Source organism: Leptinotarsa decemlineata, unplaced genomic scaffold (genome assembly GCF_025532065.1).
Source record: "Leptinotarsa decemlineata unplaced genomic scaffold, Ldec_3_MD MMD2_tig00026307_RagTag_RagTag, whole genome shotgun sequence".
NCBI classification, from domain to species: domain Eukaryota; kingdom Metazoa; phylum Arthropoda; class Insecta; order Coleoptera; family Chrysomelidae; genus Leptinotarsa; species Leptinotarsa decemlineata.
In genome coordinates this window covers 17089889-17106095 of record NW_027412681.1, presented here as the reverse complement: position 1 = coordinate 17106095, position 16207 = coordinate 17089889, and the positions used below count along the sequence as shown (strand labels likewise).

General features: G+C 35.7%; 1 protein-coding gene and 1 long non-coding RNA gene across 3 annotated transcripts in view; one reads left to right on the top strand and one right to left on the bottom strand.

The window, feature by feature from the left end:
• LOC111510818 (odorant receptor 46a) overlaps positions 1-3706 on the bottom strand; it is a 33996-nt gene extending 30290 nt beyond the window's left edge. The window contains exon 1 of the mRNA XM_074181230.1: positions 3563-3706. The gene's annotated coding sequence lies outside the window, so the exon portion shown is untranslated. The remainder of the gene's footprint in view (positions 1-3562) is intronic.
• LOC141485139 (uncharacterized) overlaps positions 1-9413 on the top strand; it is a 35877-nt gene extending 26464 nt beyond the window's left edge. Inside the window, exons 2-4 of one of the 2 annotated variants that reach the window (XR_012467032.1) lie at positions 5077-6476; positions 6530-6767; positions 8918-9413. This is a non-coding gene — a long non-coding RNA (uncharacterized lncRNA). The remainder of the gene's footprint in view (positions 1-5076; positions 6477-6529; positions 6768-8917) is intronic. The other variant, XR_012467031.1, reaches the window with a different exon arrangement.
• The last annotated feature ends 6794 nt before the right edge of the window (positions 9414-16207 follow it).

Here is a 16207-nt window from a genome sequence, read left to right as displayed (position 1 = left end):
TAATATGTTTAAGGGTGTATTTACATTTGTTTGTATTGAGGGAAAGATTATTTTCGGTACACCAATTGTACAAAAAGTCAAGGTCTTTTTGTAAGATTATGCAGTCCTCCTGTGATGTAATGGGCCGAAAGATTTTCAAATCATCTGCAAAGAGTAAGACATTGCTAGAGAGAGTATTTCCTATGTCGTTAATGAAGAGTGAGAATAAAAGAGGTGCTAAATTGCTTCCTTGAGGGGCACCACTGGTTGCATATAATATGGTTGCATGGTTGCATGGTTGCTCATATAATTTGAGCGGAAAAGGTTTGAGAGTTGGGAGTTGAATCCATATTGGTGAAGTTTATTGATAAGAATGTTATGATCCAACTTGTCGAACGCCTTCGAAAAATCTGTGTAGACAGTATCTACTTGTAGGTTATTATTAAGTGCATTACTTACTGATTGTGTGAAGCACATTAAGTTATTTATTATTGATATTTTGCTGAAGAAACCGTGTTGATTGTTCGAAATGAAATTCTTAACATCAGGAAAGATTCTGTTGTACACGCACATCTCAAAAGCCTTTGCAAAGTTTGATAACAAGGTGAAGTTTTGTTCGGTAGTTTTGGATATTGTTTATGGCACCAGCTTTGAAAATATGGCAAATTTTTGATATTTTCCATTTGTTAGGAAAGCATCCTGTACTCAGTGCTAGATTGAAGATTGACTGTAATGGTATGGCTAGGAGGTGTGCACAATCTTAAACGAAAAAGCTAGGTATGTTATCATCCCCGCTTGTGAGTTTTGGTTTTAGTTTGTTGAGATAATTGCAGATTTCAATTAGTGAAAAATGTTTTAAAGAAATGATAGGATTGTTTGAGGTAACATTCGTGTGTTCATATGATTGTAGGGGTGGAGAATATGCACTTTCAAAAAATTGTACGAATGCATTAACGATTTCGGAGGCATTGTTGTATTCAACATTCCAGAATAGAATACTAGGAAATTTTGATGTACCTTTCTTATTTTGAATGTACGACCAGAAATTGGTAGAATCTTCTTTGATTGCCCTTTCAGATTTATTTTCATATTCTCTGTATGCTGAATTGATTTTTGTTTTGATGGATCAACGAAGAGATCGGAATACTTCTTTGAGAATATCGTTGATTATTTCATTATTGAACCAGGGAGGATATTTTCTAATGAAGTTGTGACTAACCGGAAACCACTGACTAATAATCGGGGTTAATAATGAATAGAATAATTATGTGGCCGAGTTAACTTCTGTACAATGGTCGATGGGCGACCAGTCAACATTTTGCATTAGAGTATATAAAAGTGGAAAATTGGCTTTACGAAAGTTATATCTGCTTCCTGATGAGTTATATGGTATTGCTTGTTCTGGTGATGAGAATTCAAAAATTGTGTTCAGTGCTGGGTGATAGCCATCTTCGGTTAGAAGGGGTAGTTAATCGTGGGATACAGAGCATTGAAAATTAGATAAAACAAGGTCAAGTAAATGATATGAAATATTAAGCAGAAAATTTAATTGGTTTAGATCATAAAAATTATTGAATTGATGGAGATTGTCCAAGTTGTGACTCCCATTTATGAGATTTTCATTTGAATAGTTTGGTATATTGAAATCACCTGTGATGATAATTTTGTTATCGTATAAACATTCAAGTGACTCTAGAGTTTCAAATAATTTCAGGATATGAGCTTCGCTAGTACTTGGAGGTATGTAAATCACAAACATGAAAATAATATTGTGCTTGAATACAATCTTACAACCTATGACATCAATAGTAGAGAAGTTACCCTCGAATTCAGAAAGATCAATTTTAACAGCTGACAGTCATCTCTCACTGCAAACAGAACGCCACCACCTCTAGATACGGAGCATGCTTCGAGGTTTCTGTCTTTTCTGAAGACCACATAAGTATCAGTAAAGAGTTCCGAGTTGTGAACGTTGGATTGGATCCAGGATTCTGCGATGGCGATGATATGGAAATCGGCTCCAGAGATAGATTTGTAAAAGTCATTTGTTTTTGTATTGAGACCTCTGACATTTTGATAATAATACTGTACATTGATGAGAGACTCCTGTTTTGACGAGCTTAGTGGTTTTTTATGATTCCCGGCTCTCCATTTATATGTTTTATTTTGGTTTTATCATGGAGGTGTTTCCTTAGTTGACAGTGACCAGTCAAAAATCCTACTGTTGAGCGTAGAATGTTCCTGGTCATCGCCAAATATTTCTTCGGCGCCAGTTTCTTAGAGTCGCCCAGATTGATCCTGGCAAGACTGTATCTTTTAACTCCATCCCATCTCTCAAGGGATTGAGCAAGGTGTGACGTTTGGCTAGTTCCGTAATTGTCGAAGTCATCAGGCGTAGCTGCCACTGGGTCCCAAAATTCTCAGTCCAGCCATTTCTTTGTCTAAAGAGTCGGCAATGCGATTACCTTTACCCTTCAATCCACCTCAGGATAATGTTATTATCTACCGAGGCTTTGGCTAAATCTTGGTGGCACTCTAGTACTAGCCCTGAGGTAACACGTTGTCTGTTCAAGGCTAATAGAACTTGTCTGCTATCAGTGCAGATTGTTATGTTTTTGCCAGAAATTCCTTTCCTTGTTATTTCTTTTGTGTCGATTGAGGTACCAGCCAGTTCTGTTTGAACTACGCTGGTATTTTTTTCCATTTCCCACTTAGTTCACACACTGGAGTTCACTCCACATCCTGAGTCTTCTTTGGTTTTTGAGCCGTCTGTATATATATGCGTATTGCGTTTTTAGCATCTGACTTTGTGTTTAGTTTTATTTGTATTTTGTAGGGTTTATTGAACACAAACCTGGGTTCAATTGCATCACATGTTTCTATTAATTTGAACCCATCCTGCGCTCTATTGCACAGTGTATTCACAAATTTGCCGGTCTGCAAGATAATTATGTCATCTGAATATGTAGAATACATTATTGTTGAGGTAATTAATCAAGGTATCCAGAACTATGTTCCTCCCTGTGGATATCCCCTCATGACCAGTCCTCTCACTGTAATGTCTTCTACATTGTTACTTATTGCTCTACTAGAGAGCATCTTGAGTATCCATTCTCCTTCTACCAGAGGTAGATTTACCTGTATCGTCACTTTTATCACAAAGTATGAGCTCGACCGTTTAGTTATTTCGGAAATTCCGATTGTCCAAGAATCCTTATATGAAGATTTGGACGAAATTACCTGTAAGACTTTGTAGTCTGCTGCAGTCTAACGATTGTTGACATCTTGATATTCTTTTAAGGATGTATCGACACCTTGAAATATGCCAATCCTGGTAATGATGGAGAAGTAAAAGTCAAAAAGCTTTTTTTCTGAAATTTTTTTAGGAACATTCAAACTGAAAATTTTCTAGAAACATTCGAACTCACAAGAATATTGAGTAATAACGTACACTAAGAATTCTGAAAGAGAATGAGGCGAATATTTCTGAAAAGCAAAGAAACTTTCAATTGTCCGCGTTTGATAAAATAATAGTACGAACATATTTATAACCCTACAATTTTTCAAAATCTTTCTTTTTTACCTGAAGAAAGGTTTTTCTGCTTCACCTCCGTTTTGGTATATTTTTCTGATATATTATTTCGTATTCGTAGCTCTGGGACTAGTCTTGGTTGGATTCTATCAGATTCATAACTGTGTCTCTTCTAATGTAAGAGGATATGGCAAGGGCACTCATAATACGTAATTTCGATGATTAATGAATATATTGCCAATCAATACAATTTCAGTCCCAACAAAGCATATTAAATGAATAATGTTTAATTAAACAATCGTGGGATATTAGTAGGAATCACATATACAGTACATACTGATTAAATCGGAGTCAATGCAATAAATATGAGTACAATTGAAATTGAGCAATTTGAATATTATATGTCTGGCCAATAGGAACATATGTGTAGAGTGCAGAAGTAAATAGGCCCCCATCCTCTAACGGGACAAGGAATAAAAGTCGTAAAAAAGGAATAATTTCTAGCACTTTGATAAAATATCCTATAGTGTGACATTACTTGTCGCTTTCAGTTTTCTTTTTTCAAATGGAAAGTGAGGGTCTTGTGACATTTCATATGAAAGGTATTTCAATTCTTCATACAATGACGTTCACTTTTTGAATTTCGATAACCAGTTGCGGAGCAACTATTATCCTGGACTGCAGAGGGTTATTCAATACGGATGCAACGGTTTCTGTCAGTTTCCTGTCCGAGATTTTCTTTCAGCTGCTCTAGCTACACTTCCAGTTGATTGAAATTTTTCGACCAATTTCCTGAAATATTTTCGGCAGATCGAATTATCTCACATTGAACACCGTTTCTGCCTCATGACAACTTAAAAACATGGCTATTATTTGGGCAACCAAATAAAATATAAGAAATCGCTAAAAGCAACTTCCATATGTTTCTCTGCGTCTTAAAAACAACATATTTTAGATGGCCGCAGAGGAAGAACTCAAGAGGAGATAGGTCCGGGTATCTAGGAGGCCATTCATTAGGATCTCTTCTTCCAATCCATTGATTAGCATAATTATTATCTAACCATTGTCTAACTGAAACTACATAATGAGGAGGTGCCCCATCCTGTTGAAAATGTAATAAATTTTCTTCAAAAGATAAATTGCCGTGTATGTATCTCTGATTCTCTAATTCATGAACTATCCGAGGTTCGATAAATCTTTCTAGTATGTGAGCATACATTTTGCCATTTAAATTTTCTTCACAAAATAATGAACAAATGATTGCATCTCCCAATATACCAGCTCAAACATTAACTTTTTCGGGGTATTGCGTATGCCCTTCTCTAAATAGTCGTGGGGTCTCGTCACTCCAGTAACGACAGTTTTGTTTATTTGCGTGCCCATTTAAATAAAAAGTGTACTCGTCACAAAGCAAATATTTTTGAGCCGAGGTTCTGCGATAATAATTATAGTTGTCATAATTGCACAAAATTCAATTCTTCTGTCGAGGTTGTCATTACCGAGTTCATGAAGAATTTGTATTTTATATGGATGAAATTTAAGTAATTTGAGTAATTTCCTTGCAGATTCGCGGGATAATCCGGTTGCTGTAGCTGCCTGACGAGTCGATAAAGTATGGTTCATTGCAATCAGTTCGAGTACTTCAATTTGCGTTGCTTCGTCCAGTAATCTTGGTTGATCCCTTTTTTCATTTGTGACACTACCTACCAGTTTTATGAAATTTTGCTACTAGTTAGCGAAAGTACACGTGATTTACAAGTAGATCGACTATCAGATTCTTGTTACGTATTCCCTGGGGGACGTGGTTACGTTAGTGAGTGGAAAAGAGACACAGAAGGAGTATCGGACAGATTCAGTTGAAAGATAACAGCGTGGATGAATTATGAAAATAATGGTATAATAATAATGGTGAATGAAAAATCAAATTGAAGACAAAGACATGGCGTCAATGTTCACAAGGTGTGGCAAAAATATATCATTCAAAAAAATTATGGCAGTTTAACGGGGCTCTAACGTTGCAACTTGCGATTTCTTAATGTGTTCAGGGTGTTCCAAAAATACATCATTTAAAAAAAAAACAAAGTGTCAATGTGTGTACAAGATGTGGAAAAATATATCATTAAAAATCATGTTGGTTTAACGGAAGTATAGAGTTTCAACGTGATATCCCAATGAGAAACGTATTTATATTCAAAAGTGTTGGGGGGAGTTAGGTGTTGTGGAAGTTAACGTTCGAAAATGGGGCAATGAGGGAAGCGGAGTATTCACCAATGACATTTCTTAATACGTTGTTTTGAGTGCGTTTAGACCATTTTGCGTGCGTTTATTCGTTTTTCATCTTTGTTTTCGTGTCTAAATACATGTCATTTGTCAAACTTCAGGAGGAAAACGGGGGTGTGGTCGGTCAAATAAAACACGCGGCATTGGGGGGATGGAGGGATTTCAAAACGTTTTCGTAAAAGCGCAACGTTTTCGTGTAACGTTTTTGTGAAAGCCCAACGTTTTTATAAAAGCGCAACGTTTTCGTGTAGCCGTTTTCGTTTTTACCATCATCAGGTGATGAGGTTAGGTAAAACATTTCAAATAGGAAATTTCATTCTGGTAAAAAATCACAAAGCCTTTTGTATAAAATATCTGCGTTTCGGAGACTGAAATTATATTTGGTTCGGTTTTGAATGTGATGCATAAAAGGTGTTGTCGAATGTGGAAACCATCCGAATCGTAGTGTCATAGTTCTTCAAATTCTCAACGCGTGTGGATATATCTATTTCGTGAAATTTCATTGTTAGATAGTCACGTTTTTGATGTCCTCGCACATAAAATGATATCGACACCTTGTAGATTTTCATGAGGATGGCATCGAGTTGATTATATTCTACGAAGCCAGAGGAATAACTTAATCCGTGAACGTTCCGCTCCAAGTAACAGGCGGTACGGCGATCTTCTTTACTCAAACAGGAAAATGGTAAGTTTGGCAACAGTAAAAAGTCACTACAATCCTAATAGCTATCTCCTTAGGATGTAATTGTTGCTCGATGGTGAAGCCTTGAATATCTACAACAGCTATCGCTATGTTGACTTTGCGATTGATACTGCAGCAAAATCACATGTTCAGTTCCATTTCTTAATAATTTTGCTGATTGGGAAATCCCGCTGATGCTTCGATTTCAAGTTTCACATCAACACTGGAACTTTTGATGATCTCGTCTCTTCTGGAAAAATCGATAATGAAGAGAGCTCTCTCCAAAAATGCGGTGTAAGTGAGAAGAGGATTATGTTGATCAGTAATTTTGTAGCAAAGGCCGAATTGCGAGTAGTTGAAATAAGCTTGCGAAAAATTCCTCTTTGCAAAATTCAGATGCATATTTTCTTTGGGGTAATCCTCATCGTTTAGAGTTAGCGTTATATTACTGATATCCAAATGATTGAATATTGTTGTGGAAAGAGAAATGAAAATTTCTATTTTTTACAACTTTTATTTGTAACTAACGTTACTGCAGTTTCGTCCTATGCGGACATTTTCAAACTTATACAATAAACTAACCTCCTATACGGACATTTTAAACATATAAAATACAATATAAGCTTGAAAATGTCAGTATAGGAAACTGCAGTAACGTTGGTAACGAATAAAAGTGGTAAAAAACATTTTCATTTCTCTTTTCATTATGTATTCCTACCACGTAGTAACCGGCTACATCCATCAATTTATTGAATATTGTTGGTTCATTCTTGACTTTAGTGTAATCACGATTTTTTTGAAAACACACAATTCGAGAAACAAGAAAGCTGCCTGCTCTCACACCTTGTGTGAACGGTATGAGAATAGGAGTGTCAGCTTGAATAGCTTTCCAAAGTTGCAATTCAAATTGATCATGTGGAAAGATTCGTTTGAGTTCGATATTTTCAATTTCCAGCTTAACTGCCGTCTTTGCCGTTAGTGTTACAGGACTCTGATCTATTTTGAAACGGTTGCTATCATCCCTAGCTCGTACTAATCGGATGGTGTGTTAACCGTAGGAAACACACTGATAATCGTTGAATTTATTCAAAAATGTTTGATAGGTATCAGGATGTTGAATGTTAGATGCGTTGTATTGATGACATCCGTATTGGTGGGATATTTCTATCCTGAGATGGAGTGATTGATATCTTCATCGGTGTTGGTGAGAAAGCCTCTGACAGTAATAACAATTCCAACTTCACTAAATGCTTCCAATTCTTTGCCATTCTGCAGGCTATCGTACAGAGCTTAAAAGGCATTGGATTGATTAATGTTGATTTCAATGACATTATTGTTGGGAAAACATTTGACATACGGGTAGTAGGTCCGCCACTCTACCTTTTGTATGGATTCATCGTTTTGTAGTTTTCGGAAAATGTTAAACACATGATTGGACAACATGATAACCCAGAGATTCCAAAAATAATTTATTCTCCATAGACAGTTGTTAATGCTGTTTGAAGGTCTTGGTGAAGACTGACGGAGAAAATGGTGAGGAGTTTTTCTTATAGGTAGTCAACAAACACAATACTTTCGTTTCAATTCCAAACGAATTATTATTTCTTCGTTTTTAAAATTAATAAGTTTAGAACGTTGATTAAGCACTCGCAATGTAATGTTGTGTATTTCGTTTTATGAAATAATGGGTAGATGAATAAGATGATTGCATAACCAGGATCAACATTAACGACAACTTCGTATATCGTATGGGACGGTGTGTCGTTGTAGAAAGCTCAAAACGTAATCTATATGTATGATATGTACTTTAATGATATCTACAAGTAGATCGGATGCTTAATGCAAGTTGGGCTTGAGAAGAGTAGATGGAAATTTTAAAATGTGAGCCAAGCTATTCGCGGGTAAAAAATCAATCGAGTGTTTCAAACAAAACACTTCGCTTTTCAGTGTATTATTGTTTGGTTTGAGATAGAAAAAATTCACTTGTACGTTTTAGGCAAAATATATCTGCTTATAAAAGCTTTAATATCACCAATTTCTTAAGATCCAGGGATATTGATACTTCTTTCTTTAGTTTTCGTAATAACAGAAATTCGTGGCTTTTTCAATGTTCGGTATACTGTTGTATGTACAAATGGAAACTGAGCGAAGCTGAACTGTATTCTGAATCGGAATCCAATCGAATGGGCGGATTGAAATCGATGAAAAGTGTTGATAAAAACCTCTGTACGTCCTATTGGAAATAAAATCCAATTTTTTTCTTCGATTATCCATATCTGAAAAATAAAACTATATATTCTTTCCACCAGTGTCTTTTTCCGTCACCAATTGAAGTATTTTTTTTTAAACTGCTTGACTTGTGCCACAGGGTATAAGTTCCAGCATTTTTATTGTTGTTTTTATATTTTCGATTTACGAAGTTTCTAAACTTGAACTTGTTTTAGCAAGGAAATGAAGAATCTCTAAGGAATACAACGTGGTGAGTTCTATTTCTCTCCGTAATGGAAATTTCATAAATTGTGAATGAAATAAGTCACTTGACGTATATTCAAATGCTGGTTTGGAGCATGAGGATTCAGGATAGACAATACTACCATTGATTAAAATTGAAAAGAGTCCCCTTTTGTTGGAGAGATACAAAAGAATAATTCCTTCTTGACGGAATCCACTTGTTGAAGGTTTGAAGCATACATCTTCGGGGAACACCAAATATTTTATTATTTTATTCAACGGTGCCGTACTCTGAAGTTTTTCTGAAAATATTCAATTTTGTATATTAGAAGTAAGCTGTTTGTGTTATGAATAAATACTTGCAAGTATTTCAATACGTTTTGTTTTTTTACGATTCTACTTAAGTTAGGAATAATTGTGCTTTCACATATCTTGACTTAATTGTTTCATATTTGTCACTTCAAAACCTGATTAGCTGCCCATAAAACAACGAAATTTTCATACTGTGGATGTGGATGAACAGTTGAAATTCAATCATGTTTGAGAAATCATAATCTCTCGTTTAAATTAAGAAATAGAAATTAACCAGAAGTGTTAACCAAAATTTAGAGTAAATCAACTAAACGATATATTTATAGTTTTTTCTATAAATCTTTGAATGAATCTTGAAAAAAGCTTAGCACAAAAATATTCACAGATGTTTTTCACATTTAGGCAGCCGTCAATTGTACTTTTTTATATGATACATCAAATAAAATGAATTAATGAATCTTGAAGCAGTTTCAACAAAGCTTTTTTACTTACTACTTCTCTAACATTGAAGTTTCCTCTAGTCTTTGTTCAATGGGAAGATTTGGATATTCTGGTGTGAAATTGGAAACGAACGTACCCGAACTACAACACCCTCAGACAAATGAAGATTTAGTGTGAGTTGTTTCTTAACTGCACTCATTCTTTTGTTGAGGTTGGTTTCGAAAATGTATGTCACTCTTCTCAGCAATCTATGGTATTGATCAGATGAAAAAAATAATAAAACCGTTGGGTGTATCGTAAACTGAGAAAATATGTAAATATTATGACCAATGATTTTATTGTTTTTAACGGATCAATACTGTAGATTGCAGAGAAGAGTCGTGTGATGACTGTTACCTAGGACTTGCTAAATTATTTTTCAGTTTTCACTACCTACATTATCTACATCATAATTATTATTATTTTTTTCAATAAAACCGTCAAACATATTTATTTTCAATTCTCGAGTTTCTAAATTTGTTACTCAATTCTTCTCATTCTGTTTAGTTCTTTTAGTGCTTTAGTATTACAAGGTAATATGTAATCCGCCATTTTGTAGCTACGGTCATCTTGAATTTGCATCTTTTTTAAATTGTACTACTATTCTACTAGTCAAGCCCTGTCATTCGATACTCATATTTAGGTAGTTATGAAAAAAATATGTAATCAGTCATTTTGTAGCTGCGGCCTTCTTGGATTTACAATGATACAGAATTTATTAAATTGTATTGTCCTTTACTGGAGTTTTAGCCCAACACAAAACCGTTATTTCAACACCTCTTCAGGAGGAAGATTAAATTAGTAATATTCATTACTACATCAAAGGTACCAAGCAGTGTATCACAAGTAAATTGCACTGTCATCAAAACTAAATGTGTGTACCAAATATCATATCGATCTATCAATAGAAGGGGGTCAAACTTCAATTAATGAATTTTTGCCAAACAAACAAAAAGGGCTTACTACGTTTCTCTGTATTACGTATTCTGTATATAACGATTATGATTGTAGCGTTATGATGCATCGCAATTTCTTTCCTTTGATGTTATGATGGAGTGAGTACATTATGATGAATTAGATGGACACGAATCTCGAGTATGATGGAAGAGTGAAATCAATATTTACTTCTTACTAATAATAAAATTAATTTGGTAATATTTTTTTACCTCAACATTCTTGAGGTATTTTTTTTCAATGAATGAGAGGATCAAGGTGAAGCTTGCTATCTCTCTCTCTCTCCCGATACAAAAAGCATAATTGTATATCGACTTTATTCAGTGTGGTACAGGACGGATTCTAAGAGAACTGCAGCTTTCCCAGTTTGAATCTGCTAAAATAAATTTGTGACAAACTTAATATTTTTTGTATTTTTTATTATTATTTATATTTTTTTCTTATGTGATAACTTTGAGATTATCACGGTGGGTTGCCATCTATTGTAAAAAAACCTCAAATCCACGAATTGTAGGCCTGAATACTTATAATGTTGAACTCGACTCCGACTTCTGTGGCATTTTTATTAAATCTATTAACACGTTGATTATTTGTTTCTACAGATCAAATGCAAACCTGGATGCTCTTTTGCCTCAGTTATTGGAAAGAAACATGAAAATATTCAACTGGTAGATTTCAATATAAATTTCATATGTCTAATTCAATTTCAAATATCCAACTTGAATACTTGCTAGACTCATGGCCTTAAAATAACTATCAATAGCTCCACTCGAATAACTGCACAATCATCTACATGCATAGATAATGTAATATCAAACCTATATGGAAATTAACATATACCTAACACTCATTTCTGTCTCTGACCTTAAAGGGCAGTTTGCTACCACCAATGTTGTTCCGGACAGTTGCACAAAAAAAGAGACATACTTTGTGTCACCAAAAAGGGTCTAAGAAACTTACTTGGGTGAATTGGGTTTATCTGAATACTGAACAGTTTGGCTGATAATAGATTGAGCTGGTTCGATCATGTCAAAGCTGTGACTAGCAAACTTCCCACCGTTTTGTTTGTCCTGAGACAATTAAATAATGTGGTCAGCTTGATGACGCTCAAAACAGCCTACTATGGATTATTTCACTCAGTTATGTCATTTGGTATTTTGATTTACGGTCATTCAGGTAACGTTAATAAATTTGACCGACATTGTGATGATCATGCATATGGGACGGTATCCTCAAGTTTATTGAATTGACCAGACATAAATTAACGATAAGTAAGAAAAATTCACTAAACTTACATTTGTATAATCATCTGTACTCGTCTCTGAAGGCACTAAGCCTTGCAAAATTCAAATCTACTAGTGAAAAGCACCTTTTACAAAGAAGTAGAAAGTCAAAAAATGTATTACCGAGTAATGAAAAGAGAAATGACGTAACTAACGTAACCAACGTAACGTCAGTTACAAACAAAAGTGGTAAAAAACATAGAAAATTTCCAGAATCCAGAAGAAAAAACTACCCGTTCAACTCCGGTTCTATCAGTTCAATGGAAATTGTCAAATGAGTATCTACTGTTCGTACAACGATTACTGCAAACCCCAACAATACGATTTATCGGTAAAAACTTTTTACTTTTTATTGACGTTAGTACATTGGCAAAAATTGACAACTCCTGTGACAGAAACAGTATTTTCCAATATGAAAAAATATTACAGGGTGGTTTTGTACAAAATTCAAAATAGATTTCATAACATTTTCTTAACATTCTCCCACCTGAGAAAGATTATTATTCGTAATATTATTTCTCACGTCTCACGTCTCACGTATCTGGCAGGTTTTTTCGAAATTCTGCCACTACGCGTTTTCACAACGGAATCGGGTACGTTGCTTTTTGACACTCCCGATTCGCCCAAATGCACTGAATTCACTCCGGCACTATCATCTTCTTCAACTGGAAGACATGGCGACTGGGATTCTTCTGCAACATGTTCCGATCGTGATTTCACAGAAACATCTGGGTCCAAGCATTCCAAAGGATACAGCTTCTGTACTGGTCGAAAAATTTGACCATTCTTAGTATGAACCCGAACCAGGCGAACTACATCATCTTCCCCAGGTAATGGTTCAATAATTCGACCCATTGACCACTAAATGCGCTTCTGACTGTCGTTACCCACCAGAACAATCTCACCAAAAAAGACATTTCGTGATATTTTATTTGATGCAATTTTCAGCGTTCCCAAATATTAATTTCTAAAACGTCGACGCAGATCATCTCTCAATTTCTGTTTGTGTCTCATTTTACGACAGAGAGATTTTCTGTCTATTTGATCACAATCAGGCATACCATACTCATTACCAAGATCATTTAAAAACATAGCAGGAGTCAAGGCAACTATATGTGCTGGACCGTTAGATACATAAGAGATTGGTCTACTATTTACTACAGCTTCACACTCTCAAACCAAAGTTGTTAAATCTTCATAGTCCAGGGAAGCCCGACCCAACACTTTTCGGTGAAGAGTCTTTACAACACCAACTAAACGTTCCCAGAACCCATCCCACCATGCGGCTGTCGGAGGGTTGAAACGCCAAGTAATGCGTTGCGACAAACACTGTTCCGAAATTTTAGACCAGTCAAGTTTTCCAAAAGTATTTTCTAGACCAACGAAATATCTACCGTTGTCACTGTAAATTGTCTTAGGCCGACCTCTGCGAGCAACGAAACGTCTCAAAGCCAACATAAAAACATAAGTTGACAACGAAGTAATTAATTCGAGGTGTACCGCATGATAAACGACACAAGTCAATGGACAAATGTAAGCTTTGTCTCCGTTTCTCAAAAACTTAAGTTCAGCATAGTCGATACCTATTATTTCAAACACATTGGCATCGCGAACTCGATCGATTGGTAATGGTGGGGAGTTAACAGTCAACCTTTTTGCATTGAATTTCCTACACGTGAAGCATTTTACAAAAACAGATCGAACGGCACGACGTTCACCTAGTACCCAATACCGCTTTCGAAGAATGTCCAACAATCCTTGAGTTCCTACATGACAAGCTGTACGTGCTCCTGAAAAATGATTTGATGAACTGTAGGATGTTTAGCAGGAAGTAAAATAGGAAAACGAAAACTCTCGGAGTCTTTACGAGATGATACTCTACATTTAAGATGAATCAACCAATTTTCATCACAGAAAGGGACAGACTGATGATGGTTTTGTCCTTTTCTTTGTCTGGAAAAGTTTCTTCTTGAACAATTTTCAAAATGAATATTTCAGCGGCGTTTAATTTCTGCATGACAGTGGCCCACAATTCCGTCTAGATTTTTTAGTTTTTAGATTGAATATAAATCTAAAGACAGCAGCCACTAGCTTTACTGTTTGGAAAAATTCTGAGAAAACAGTTAAATGCCAAAAATCAGAGCAATCATTATCAAGAAGTGTGGTGATCAACTTTTTCTTTATTGCAGTTGACAGTACCACTAGGCCACTTATCTGGTATTTCATAGAGCCATGCTGGCCCCTTCCACCATCTCGAACGGAGTAAAATTTTTGGAGAACAACCACGTGATGGAAGGTCTGCAGGATTGTGAATCCAAAGAATATGTCTCCATGTATGTGAAGGAGTTGAACTACGGATTTCAGCAATTTTATTTCACACAAATGTGGCCCATTCTTCTTTTCTTTGTATCCAGAAAATTATCGTAGACGAATCACTCCAGAAATAGCTCGTTATTTGTTTGAATTCAAAATTATCTATGACATTTCTGAACAATCTTGTGCCAATAATTGTCGCTGCAAGTAACTCTAGCCTTTGAATTGTCAACATTTTCCCTTTCTTCTGTATAGGAGTCAATCTAGACTTCGCCGCTAGGAGATGGACAGACACTTGTTGATTCTTAACAACACGTAGAAATATAACTGCAGAGTAGGCTGTGTTACTGGCATCACAGAACGTATGAATAGAGTAAACGAAATTAGAAGTTGGAGCAATATCTACCCATCTAGATATAGCTTTTTCTAGTAGACAAGGTAGTTCATGAAACCAATTTCTAAATTTAATAAATGTGTCTTCATCTACAGGCTCATCCCAGGTGAGGTTATTATTCCACAATTCTTGTAACAACAATTTCGGAACTAATGTAGCAGGGCACACAAAGCCTGTAGGATCAAAGACACGTTCAGCCATTGACAAAATTATTCTTTTGATAATGTATTCTTTTTGTGAGATCACTTCTTTTAGGCAGCTTGGATTAATATTCAATGTATCTCGTACTGGATCCCACATCAATCCCAATACTGGAAAAGATACTACATCTTCATTGTTGTAGTTACTCTCCTTTCTAGTGAACTCTCACCCTCTTAAGACAACCTTACCCTCTGCCATAATCATAGTGGCTTCTTGCAAAAACATATTGAGAGTTAATTCATCAGAAAGACTTGTAACGCAGTTGTCGACATAAAATCCTATATTTATCAGCTTCAATATTACTTTACGGAAGTATCTCGTGTCGCCGCTTTCAGTCCTTCTTAACATTTCTTCAAGCTGATGTTCAATGGTTGCTCCTAAGAGAATAATGCTGCTATTAACACCGAAAACAACTCGACAGTGGCGAAAGGTCAACTCATTTCGAAGCGAAGCGAAGAAAATCTCGATCTCTCTCGTGAAGACTAATTTGCAAGAATGCCTTCCGGATGTGTGAAACTAATCCAAACTTGTACTCTCTAAATTTAAGCAAAATTAACGGAATCAATTCGATGTAATTTTGACATTTTTCCAAACAATCATTCAAAGAAGGCTTGTCTTCTTCATGAGCAGATGCATCAACCACAGGCCGGATTTTTGTTGTAAGGGTATTTTCTTTTATGACTGGTCTGTGAGGCAGATAATGAATACCACATTTGTCATGTTCAGATGGAATTATCCCAATTATTCCTTCCTCTAACCACCCTTTGAAGACTCGGTCATAAGATTGAACGAGGTTTTGATTCTGTAATTTTTGAAGACTATTGTGTAGTTTCCTTTTGGCAAGATGATAATTTTTTGACAGTGATGGGTGACCATCAATCCAAGGTAACCGGACCTCACAACGACCTTCATTGTTAATTGTCACGGTGTTTGAAAAATATCTTTGGCGACTGATACCAATTCCTCCCGTGTTCTGAACTTGCTTGGTTCTTCAATACCCAATATATCAAGATCCCACAAAGAACTGATGATGGATTCCTTCACTAGAAACGACAAGGTTGAGCTGATCAAAGAGTTGGCTGTATTCAGATTGTTGTGCATTGGTATTTTTCCAAGAAGAACCCAATCGAATGAAGTTTCATAGGCTACTAGACCATTAGATAATGAGTGACAATTTCCTGTGAAGATTTGACAGACGGAATCAGCACCAATCAAAATCTCAATAGATTCAGCAGATCCAATGTCTGACAACTCAATATTGAGATCTCTGAACTCTTCAATCCTTGGTCCAGAACAGACAGGCGAAACCTCACTGCATATTATTGGTTGGTCTAAAACCTCTAAAT